We start from the raw sequence: 12062 nt of genomic DNA, 5'->3' as shown, positions 1-12062 counted from the left end.
TGAGCTCTGCTTTGAAGGCCTTGTAGAATTCTGCTGTTAAACCATCTGGTCCTTGGTTTTTCATAGATGGGAGTCTCTTATTGATGTTTCTATTTCAATACTTGATATGGGCCTGTTAGATGATTTAACTCATCTTGTGTTAGTTTCGGCATGTCAATATTTGTTAGGAAAAGGTCCGTTTCTGTCATCTTCTCAAACTTCTTAGCATAAGGTTTTCAGAAGTGTTCTGAATCTTGGTTGTTTGTGGAGTAATGTTTCCATTCTCATCTCTAAGTTTATTTATTTGGGTGTGTTCTCTTCTTTTTCTGATAATATTAGCTAAGGGTCTGTCAATTTTGTTTTTTTCGAAGAACCAACTCATTGTTTGATTGATTCTTTCTATAGTTTTTTTGGATTCTAATTCATTTAATTCTGATTTAATTTTAATTATTTCTTTCAACCTACTGGTTTGGGATTTATATTGCTACTCGTTTTCAAGGATGCTCAGAGGCCTCATTAGTTTGTTGGTTTCAGATCTCACCAATTTGTTCATGTAGGAACTCAGAGCTATAAACTTACCCCTGAGTACTGCTTTGTTGTGTCCCAGAGGAGCTGGTAGTTTGTGTGTTCATTTTTGTTGAATATCATGAACATTTGAATTTCCTTTCTAGTCTCTTCCATGACCAACTCGTGATTCAGCAGTGTGTTGTTCAGCCTCAATGTGTTACAGGAATTTCTTTGGTGGCTTTTGGTGTTGAGTTCTAATTTTACTCCCTTGTGGTCTGAGAGAATGTAAGGTATAAATTCAATGTTTCTTAATTTGGACAAGTTTGCTTTGTGTCCTTCAATGTGATATATTTTGAAAAATGTTCCATGTGCTGCTGAGAAAAAAGTATATTCTGAAGCTGTTGGGTGAGATATTCGGTAGATGTCTGTTAAATCTAGTGGATCTATGCAGTTGTTTATATCTTCGGTTTCTCTGTTGAGATTTTGCCGAGTTGATCTATCTAGTGGGAAAGTGACTTGTTAAAGTCCCCAACAATTAATGTCTTTGGATCTATGTGGTATTTGAGGGAAAGTAATACTTCTTGGATAAATTTGGGTGCTCCATTGTTTGGTGAATAGATGTTTAGAATTTTAATATCCTCCTGAAGGAAAGATCCATTAATTAATATGTAGCGACCTTCTTTATCTCTTCTTACTAATTTTAATATGAAATCTATTTCATCTGATATTAGGATTACAACTCCAGCTTTTTTATGGAGGCCATTTGCTTGGTACATTTTGTTCTAACCTTTCACATTGAAAATGTGTTTGTTTTTATGGGCAAGATTCCTGAAGGCAGCAGATAGAAGGATCTTTTTAATCCAGCTAGACAGTGTATGTCGCTAATTGGAGAGTTAAGTCCATTAATGTTAAGAGATAGGACAGAGTGGTACTTAGGAGTTTCTGCCATTTTATCCACTTTCTTGGGGGCTGCGGCAACTAGGTTCTTCCTATGGTTCTTGGATTCTCAGTTTGGGGGCAGTTTCTTGGCCTCTATTGTGGTCTTGTTGGTTTTCTATGTGTAGGAGATCTTTAAGAATCTTTTGTAGGGCTGGTTAGGTAGAGATATATTGTTTCAATTTTTCATTGCTATGGAAGGTATTTAGTTGCCCTTCGGTTATGAAGGAGAATACAGCTGGGTACAGTACTTTTGGTTCATTGTTGTTTGTCTTTAGGGCATGGCATACATCATTCCAGGCTTTTCTTGCCTTGATTGTCTCTGCTGAGATATCTGAGGTGATTCTAATTGGTTTCCCTTTATAGGTGATTGATCTTTTCTCCTTGACAGATTTAAGGATGTTTTCATTGGTCTGAATTGATCCTGTGCGGATTATAATGTGACAATAGGATGTCCTATTCTGGTCTGGCCTATTTGGAGTTCTAAAAGCTTGTTGTATTTGAATTGGCCTATCTTTTTTGCATGTTTGGGAAGTTCTCTGCTAGGATGCTGTGAAACAAATTTCCTAGACCATTAACTTCTGTCTCTAGGTGCTCCTCTGCACCCATTATCCTCAGATTAGGCCTTCTGATGGTGTTTTCAAAATGTTGAATAGATCTATCATATTTCCTGGATTTTTCTTGGGTGGTTGTATGTGCTTTCTCTATAATATCTAGGCTGTCTTCAATCCCCGAGATTCAATCTTCTGCATGGTCTAACCTACTGTCAAGACTTTCTACTTTGTTTTTTATTTCTTTTCCTTCTAATTGGTTGGCTTTGATGGCTTCAAATTCTTTGTTGGAGCTTTGTTTTAGATCTTGTATGAACTTCTTTACTTCCTTAATTTGGTGTTCAGTTTTTATTATCAAATCACCTAGTTGATTGGTTATGGTTTCCTTGGACTCCCATTCCTTCTGTTGGTTTGCATTCAGCATTCTCTTTGTGGACTCCCTGAGTTCTTTCAGCTCTCTGTTTATGGATTCCATGATTGCCTTTTTGTATTCTCATCCTGCTCTCTCAATTTCTGAATTACTCTTTGATTAGATTCCTCACGTTCATGTGATTCCTGTTGCTCTCTTTGAGTATTTTTAGCCTGCTCACGCCATTCCTGACTTTCTCTTTGTCTGTCCTAGGCCAGTTCCCCCAAATCCTGTCTATCTCTTTGACTGGTCTCAGCCTGCTCATGCCATTTCTTTATTTCTCTTTGAGTGTTTCTCTAGCTGCTCACGCAATTCTTGTATCAATCTTTGAGTAGCTTTCTCACGCTCATGATATTCCTGTATTGACCTTTGGTTTGTCTTCTCTCTCTCCCTATCACATTCATACAGTGTCCTTTTTAGGTTTTTAATCTTTTCATTTACCATGTTTTCCAGTAGTGATTGTAGAGCTTTTTGGGAACTCTCCAGTGGATTATTCATTATCTGTTCTGTCCCCTGAGTATCATGAGTGGGTTTGGATACTCGAACTTGCCATTTGTCTTGTGTTTTTCTGGCTTGCCCTCCACATTTGGGATGAAATTAACACCAGTTTTGTGCTAGAACACTATCTTAAGTTAAGCATCAAACAAAGTCTGTAGTTGCATCGTAAAAGTCTGAAGATACACTTTAGTTCAACAGATATATCTATTCAACATCAAACAACTATGTATTAATGGTCTACGAACCACAAAGAAGAATTTTGCAAACCAGAAATTATCAGGTTTAGGGAGAGATATGGGTAAAAATAGGAATACAGGGATGTGGAAAGGCAGAGGGTGAGTAAACTTAACAAAGTCTTAATCTCAAAGCGGGAAATAGGTTGAATAGAATGATAGTAGAGAAAGAGAGAAAAAAGAAAAGAAAGAGAAAAAATGAGACAAGAAAAAAATAGAAGAAAAAATATTAAAAATTAAAAAGTGAAACACTTAAAAACTTAAAAATTATGCAAAATGCAGACATAATATTCAGAGAAGAAATTGTATAGGATAAGATAAGGGTAGGGCTAGAAAGTAGATATGAAAAACTTAAAATTAGAAATGCTTAAAATATTATATAGATATAAAGAAGTAGTGCTGGTTTTGAATTGAGTAATAAATTTCTGGATTAAGTGGGTACACAATGGGTGATAAGGTCTAATAATAAACTATGGGTATATCTGAGGATGAGCAGAATAGCAATTAAGTCACGTAAAGAAGAACAAAAGAAAAGAAATTATGAAAAGAATGAGAAGGAAAGAAAAAAAATGATCAAAGGTTAGTAGAGCTAAACAAAAAAAAGTTATAGAGAAAAGAAAAAACACAAGAAAAAAGCACACACACTTATACCCCGAAAATAAAAATTATAAAAGGAAGAAAAAAAAGTTAATAGAAAACAAAATTTTTTTAAATGTTAAAAATTAAAATTAAAAAAATGTTTTAGGAAAAATTTTTTTATAAAAAACTAAAAAAAGAGTTCTTTGATTTTTTTGGGGGGATGGGAAGATCCTGTATCTCCCTTGTGTCATTAACCAGTCTCTAGTTGGAGTCTTTGGTCGTTTTGTGGTGTTTGATTTTCCTGTGGCTTGGTTGGTTTCTTAAGTTGGTTAGTTTGAGCAGGTAGAAAAATGCTCTGCTTTACCCAGGATTTTGTGATCCTCATTCCCAGGCTTATTCAATGGGAGGGAGATCTGCTGTGAGTATCAAAAAAGTGGGAGATGGCTGTTTCCTCTAGTTTGGAGATACTGTGATGAGGCTAGGTTCTGGATAGAGTTGAGGCCTTTCAGCAAACAGTAGCTTTTCCCTGAGGGTCTAGCTTGTGAGACACTCACAGAGCCCAGCCTGGAGCCTTTCTCAGGGTTTAAGTTTACTGAATTTCAATTGATTGTCAAGTCTGCTGTAGGGAGGGGCAGCCTCTGGCTCTGTTTATCCAGTGAAGACATCTACTCCTGGGGCTGTCAGAACTTGCTCTCCCCAAGCTAGATGACTTTTCCCTGGGTGGGGCTGAGCCTAGCAGGACAGGTTAGGTTCCTGTGACTTGCTACATGACTCTTGTTTTCTTCCAAGGCCTGAGTTGGAGCTAGCTGCTCATCCAGGCCTTTGTCAGTATCAAAGGTCTCTGGTAGTGAGGGGGGAAGGGTGGCCTTCCCTCCTCTGTTCCCTGAGAAGGAATGAGGATGTCAGGCTTCTACTCTCACCAAGTCTTGGTTCCTGGGTTGTCCCTTGTCTGCGAACTGCAGGATGAAGATATCTGCTTCTAGTCAGCTTTTGCTGGGGTTGAGTAGAATCCGCTCACCTGCTGCGTCTGGAGCCTTTGTCCTGGACTCTCTGTGTTGCAGGTACGGCGTCTAAGGCTGGCCACAGCAACCACCGCCGCTGGCAAGCGCTCAGATCTGTCTCCTTGCCTGGATTTTCCCTCTCTGGACTAACTGTCTTCTTGTGATGGCACACTTGGTGTGACTCTCTGGCTTAGGACTGTTCACTGGAACAATAAAACTGCTTTCTATGCAAGAGCTTGTTTAGCCTCCAGCTTCTCCTCTGCCATCTTCCCAGAACATTTTCTAGAAGAATTTTTAGTGATACTCAAATATGTAAGAAATGAGGTAATTTGCCATTCTTTTGCACTTCATAAATGAGAAAGAATTTTCTAGGTGTTTTTAAATATATCATAATATAATGTAGAACTATTCTGTCACATCGTATGATAATCTGATAAAGATATTAGAATAAAGGACACATTGTACTAAGTTTTGGGATGTTAATGTATATAATTATTTTGATTGTGGAAAATTGTGGGGATTTCAACTTTGGGTATTTTTCTTGTTAGGCTGGCATAATATCAGTGGTTAATTTTAGGATAGTGATTCCCTTTCTACAAGAACATGCACCTTATCTGTCCTTTTAAACTTCCAATCATCAATGGCATCAGAGCTGTACACCAACTTGTCTAGCTTCCGACCTTAGCTGGTCTGGATCCTGCAGTCCTTCCAATCTTAGTTCTTAGATAGTGCAGGATGGTGGAAATGATCCAATGCACCCAGCTATAGATTGAGAAGAAAGTCCACTAAAATTTGGCCTGGGATCTGTTCTCAAGCCTCCTAAATAGTTAAGAGTAGACATGGGAGGCCCTGATGCCAAGCAGTAACATTATTTTTAAAGCAATTAGACATATATGAGTTACGCTTCTGATTACAACAAGGAAAAGAATAAAAGAGCAGTGAAGCATACAGGACAGTCAGAATTTTAACTAGAAACTCAGAGGCTGAATCAGCTTAGCTAGCTACTCAGGAGGCTGAGATCTGAAGATCACTGTTCAAAGCCAGTCCAATCATGAAAATGTATGTGATTATCTCTAAAAAATCAGAATGGAATAGTGGTAGACAACTATCCTTGGGCACAGAATCTTAGGGATAGTGCCCAGGCAGTATCACACTTCAGGAATGATGAATACAGGCATGAGCATCTGCATATGTGCATGTGCGTACCCACGTGTGCGTAAACACACAAACACACCAATGAGTATTTCAATATGACCTTCTTTATTTTTTTTACCTTGTTGTACTCTGTTTCCCTGAATTAGTTCACAAATTAACAAAATCAGCTAAGCAGCTATTTACATCAACTCATCATGTTTCTCTAAAGTCTATTCTCTTTTTGCAAGCCTCCTTTTATTTGACCCAAAAGTAAATTATTCAGGAGGGCAATTCATCTCCCTCAACTCTGTAGTATTAGATTATTGTTTAGGTTCATATCCTAAAGAGACACATTATAAAAATTACAGTAAAAAATTTAGAATTCATCAAATGATAAAATAACAGGTAGAAAGGATCAAATGCTGATCGTTTTTCCAAGTATGTTATCTATGGTACCTAATTTAATCCTCACAATAATCCCATAAAGTAGAACTACTTCCATTTCTAATTCTCAGATGATGATATTGAAGTCTTCAGAGTTGGAATTACTAGTACAACATTGCACAAATGGTAAATCTTAGCCTGAGCCCCATTCCCACCGTATCAAATAACTTCATTCTAAATTATGACTAAAATACCAGCACGTAGTCTACTAATTCTAGGAAAATTTCCCAGAATTATTGTCCACATTCTAATAATATTTCACTTTATCTTTGTTAGAAAATAGGAAAATAAGCCTGATGCCGGTGGGTCTACCTGTAACCCTAGCTACTCAGGAGGGTGAGATCTGAGGAACGCTGTTCAAAGCCAGCCCAGGCAGGAAAGTTCGAGAGATTCTTACCTATAATAAACCACTAATAAACCAGAAGTTTCACTGTAGCTCAAGCGATACAGTGATCACCTTGAGAGGAAGAGCACAGGGACAGTACCCAAGCCTAGAGTTCAAGCCCCATGACTAACCAAACAAAAAACAAAAAGAAAGGAAATAGGTAACTGTAATATGAAAATTCCAAGTTCATAATCAATTTATACCTCCCTGGTGAAAGGAACTGCTAAACTATAACATTCCTGATTTCTAGCTCAAAATTGTAGAAATCATATTCTATCCCATGACAACACTGCACTACCTTGGGACCCAATCTCTCTTTAACACAGTCATACTGAAGGAATGACCTCCCCAATTCCTGATGGAAACAGACTGCAGGACTTATAGACCAATCATTTCGACATTGTAGCTCACCTAAGTTTTTTAATATTAGAGGTATTTTGATTGCTTTTTATACCCAACATTTTGAGAGAAATGTACTATTTAAAATGCTGTTAACAAGCAAGACTGATATAAAAATCACCTTTGACCTCAGATAAATATTTTTCCAAAATGCAGTCTCACCTATCATTAATGGTAGGAACGAGAGGTTAAAAATAATAGACAACAAGACCTATGCATGAATTAAAGATTCTCCAAGTTGTGAATACAATTGGTTTAAAAAGACATCAATACTACTGCATATTTTTCAAAATTTATTGTGATACTGAAGATTCAGTCATAAAATATTAACACTTGAAAATAACTCATTTTCTTGGGAGTAGGACACAAAACACAAGATTAATCCTAATCATTTTCAAATACATTTATTTTTTCCACAAATTCATTCTTATAAAGATTCTAAAACTAACTGAAGTACAGATATACAAAGAAAATAATTTAACTGCATCATCTACATTAAAAAAACTTGCTAGAAAACAAAGTTATACTAATAATTAGCTTACCAAATTTACTTATACTCTTTTATTCTATTTCATTTACTTTCATAAAAACTGGGTTTTCATAAAATGATGCATAAAAAACCCTATATACCCACTTACATCTCAGATGTTAATAATATTTATTTCAGAAATGTATTTAGCCCTATAGTCAATGAAGTGAAATAATACTAAAATATTCAAAGGCTTTTCAGAAATTGCAAGACTAGCTCTGGGTTGATATTTATATTGGAAAAAATATTCAAAAATCCTTATTTGTTAAAGTTATGAGAGTTACTCACAAAAAAGGGCCATTAGTGAAGATCCCACTGCATGTACAAAACAACTTCAAATGCATCCACAATCTGGAGGTGACACAGGCTTTTTGTTTGTTTTTGAAAGGTATATCTAACAAGCATATCCACAATACTGATTTTCAGTCCATATGATGGGATATTCAAACTTAATAAATACAGGGTAGATTATCTTAGTGAGATTAGATATGATGTTACAAAGAAAGTTATTTTCAACAGAAATCCGGATAGAATTTATCCACCTTGTGTTTCACAGGAATAACCAGAGAGTAATACCTGTTTGGTCAAGTAGGTCAAACTCATTCCATGATTATATCTTAAAAGTATAACCAATTTAAGAGGTCAAATACATATTTTGTACTGACAGTCATCTTACAGCAATAACTTACTACCTAATTATATCTGCATCTTCTTACCTAACATATAATCAGAGCTGAAATTGGTCTCTTTAATCTAACTTAATGTTGTATATGCTTTGATTATGATGATGTTATTATTTGACAAATAAAATGTACAGAAGAGTGGCTCCATAGAAATGACATGACAGAACACTGATAAATAAAAACATTGCAACACAGTTAGCTCTTTTCAGCCTCACCCTGTCCACATTGTCAAGCAACATTGCAACAGCACACTCACACATATACACATACACACATGTGTGCACATGTACACACATATATATGCATGCTAAATTCAGGGTTTAGTACAAAAAGTACAAATAAAATATTAGTGATTTGGACAAACGTTAATTTGCCTTATTACAAAATAATACACAATCCAGTCACCATGGGTGTTACATTTTACTTGCCTCGCCACATGTGACCACTTAATTTATTTTAATTAATTAATTCATTCATTTGTTTTGTGCTAATACTAGCCTTGAATTCAGGGCCTGGTTCTGTCCCAGAATTTGTTGTTTTTTTGTTTTAGTTTTCTCAAGCCTAGAATTTTACTGCTTGTCGCACAGCTCCATTTCTAGCTTTTGCTGGTTACTTTCAAATCAGAATCTAATGGAATTTTTTTTTGCTTGGTCTGGTTTCAAACCACAATCCTCAGATTTCATCTTTCTGATTAGCTAGGATAAACACATGAGCCACCAGTGTGGCTTCTAGATTTTCCTCTATAGCTATCTAATGCACATACTTAGATAGTAATTTAAAACATAGAGTATAGAAGCAAGTTGTACAGTGATGATATTGTCCTGTCAGAAATTTAAGCTAGTAAATTTCTTCTTAAAACCATGAGCAAAAATACCATGATATAATATAAGAAAACTCACTATTGAACATATGAGCTTTAAGAGTTTTCTAATAGATCCATTATTTGTTACCCAACATTAGAAAAAAACTGTATAATACAGTACTAAAAAAAAGTCTTTTGTAGGAATACTTAATTACCTTATTTTTAAAGATACCTGTTTTCATCTAAAAAAGTAGGCCTGTCTATTGTCTTCATGTGATTTTGATGGTTGAAGGTGCTTAATGAGAAGTCAAAGTGTATTACTAATCCTTTGCTATCAATTAAATCACCTTTTCTTCTTGGAACATACAATGATTAAAGCAATAGTTCATAATCAGCAAGCAATATTTCAGATTCACACTACCAGTGCAAGTGGATCACCAGTAATTAATCCTTGATACCATTTTCCACAAAGTTTTGTTCAAGATACAATCAGTCTGCCTTCTCTAGCTGCTTTCCTAGCCTGGACCTATTCCTTCACTCTACAGGAAAAGTGATATTTAAGTGATTTCAGTCTGTTCTGTTACTAGAATTATCAGGGATTTAGATTCTTGTCTGTAATTTGGTCAAAGCTATGTCTCTTTATGTAGGCTATTAAAAATGTATTTACTAATTTCAAGTAAATACATAAATTCTATTTCCATCTCTTTTAAAAAATAAAATTGTTTGATCTATAAATTGATCAGAGGCATGGATTTTGTGGCTAGCTAGGTCATTGCACATCTGTCTCTTTCTTCCTCTCTCCCTTTCATGATTCTCATAGATAATATGACTGCTCCATAATTATCCTAATTTATTTTGCTTTTATATTTTTGGTTGCATCATTTCACTTTTTGCTCTGCCATTCCCCAAATCATTTACATAGAAGGCATTATTTCATATTTTCTCGTTCCTAGAATAAGCTGCACATGAAGACACCACTGGTCCTCATTTTCAGTCTGTACCTTTCTATATGGAGGAAAACATTTCCTCTGCTCTCTATCAATTCTCTACTCTCCAGTTAGAATAATTTCGAATAGTAAAAATGGAAAAAGAGAAAAAAAATCATGGTGAAATAACAGATGTAGAATATTCACTGGATTTTTCTGAGCAGTTCAACCAACGTGAACTATTGGGGAATATATGTGCACCTGATTCCCACTGGTACTCAATGTCTCTGCTTAGGCAATTCTGATGAAGACAAGGCACAAGAAGAAAAAGTGAGGAATGATATCATTCGCAGAAAAAATGGAGAAGTATTCAAGCAAATTATTCTATGGGCTGCTGAAAATAATCAGCTTACTACAGTACAGAGACTACTTTCCAAAAAGGCCACTCATGTGAATACTAGGAATGATGATGAATATACCTCTCTTCATTGGGAATCCTACAGTGGACACTTAGATATTATCCATGAGTTGGTGGCTCAAGGCAGATATTCATGCAATAACTGTGAATTGCTGGACATCCCTACACAGTGCTTATATGTGGAATAATACCAGACTGGATTCTTTCTTAGTTCATCATGATGCATATCGCACTGCCCAAACTAAAGTCCTCTTGACCCCCTTGCATCTTGCTGTTTGGAATAGAAATAGCAAAAATATGCTGGATCTCCTACTATTGAATATTATCAAATTATCAAACCAGGTCTGAAGAACTTTGAAGAAACTGCATTTGATATTGCCAAAAGGATAAATATGTATCACTACGTTTTGGGAGTTGTGGAAAGCTGTAAAAATTGTTCTCCTAAGTCATAATGGTTTGGTTAAGTTTCTTAAATTTCAAAAATGCCAATCCATCCTTGTGTCCGTACAAAATATTTTCACCATACAAACAGCAGCAATATCTTACTTTAAAAATTCATGGACTCCATGGTATTCTTCAAGTGAATTGCCTGTCTTTGATGTCAAAATGTATTCAAGATTTGTTTGTATACATCTATAATGATTTCTGCAGAGTTTGTGGTTTTTAAATCAGAAATCATTTTAACTTATCTGTTGAAATGTGTAGTACAGAAACTAAAGATATTTCTGGTTTTTGTCTGAAAAAAGTATATTTTAATCTAATCTGTATTTTGTTTGTATAATATCCATAATCTATTTCATTCTCTCCTAGATATAATAGTTTGAATTCTAGATTGTTTTATAATATATAGGTTCATTTTTAAATGTGTTATTTCAGATAGCATTCCATATAGAAACAGTTTAACATTCCTTTTTTTCCTAGGTCCTTATAGTATGTTATTTCTTTGGAATAAAATGACGATGTAATCTAATTTCAAACGTTTTGTAAAGATTATGCTATGTAAAGGCCTTTCGAAGGTGAGGATTTAATACACTGATGTCAAACTAACTTTTAGTTCAATTAATTACATGTATTTTTGTAATCATTTTTAATAACTGTTTTTCATTTCTTGCATCTGAAGAATGAAAAATATGGCATACTTCACAAATTTTCATATCATCATTGTACAAGTGCCATGTTAATCTCTGTATTGTTGTAATTTGGGTAAACATTCTGCTGAAGCATGTCATATCCTGTAAATTTACATAGTTAATGATGCAGTCTTTATAAAGGCATATATCCTTGGTTGACTGGTTGTAACCAGGAAAACTTATTGTTCCCAAAATGCTATTGATCTTAATTCTCTAAAATTCTGTGTATATTGGAAAACTTACATTGTTTGGTCGATTGCTCACATTTGCAATTTTTTTGTCAATGACTATTTTAAGTCTTTTAAAATTAAATTTGATCATACTTTGAAGACTTTATAGCTAGATCCAAAGGTGATGGCTTTTCAAGTACTTACTTATCAACTGAGTTAGCTTTGTGGAGCTAATGGATTCAAAATAAGCCTTGCTTAAGAGCTACTTCTAAACTTCTGCAGCTTAAAATTTCCTAAATGAGGTCTTACTGGCACAAATGTCTACCTGACCCTTCACTCTTCTTCCATG

The 12062-nt window shown here is 35.1% G+C and overlaps 1 pseudogene; it reads right to left on the bottom strand.

Annotated features, from left to right (window-relative positions):
- Positions 1-11537: 11537 nt before the first annotated feature.
- LOC122109904 lies at positions 11538-11637 on the bottom strand (annotated as a pseudogene).
- Positions 11638-12062: the final 425 nt, after the last annotated feature.

The sequence above is a fragment of the Dipodomys spectabilis genome, unplaced genomic scaffold, assembly GCF_019054845.1.
Source record: "Dipodomys spectabilis isolate Male_0828 unplaced genomic scaffold, ASM1905484v1 ptg000070l, whole genome shotgun sequence".
Classification (NCBI taxonomy): domain Eukaryota; kingdom Metazoa; phylum Chordata; class Mammalia; order Rodentia; family Heteromyidae; genus Dipodomys; species Dipodomys spectabilis.
Note: the sequence above shows the minus strand (reverse complement) of the source record. Positions and strands in the feature narration are given on the sequence as shown.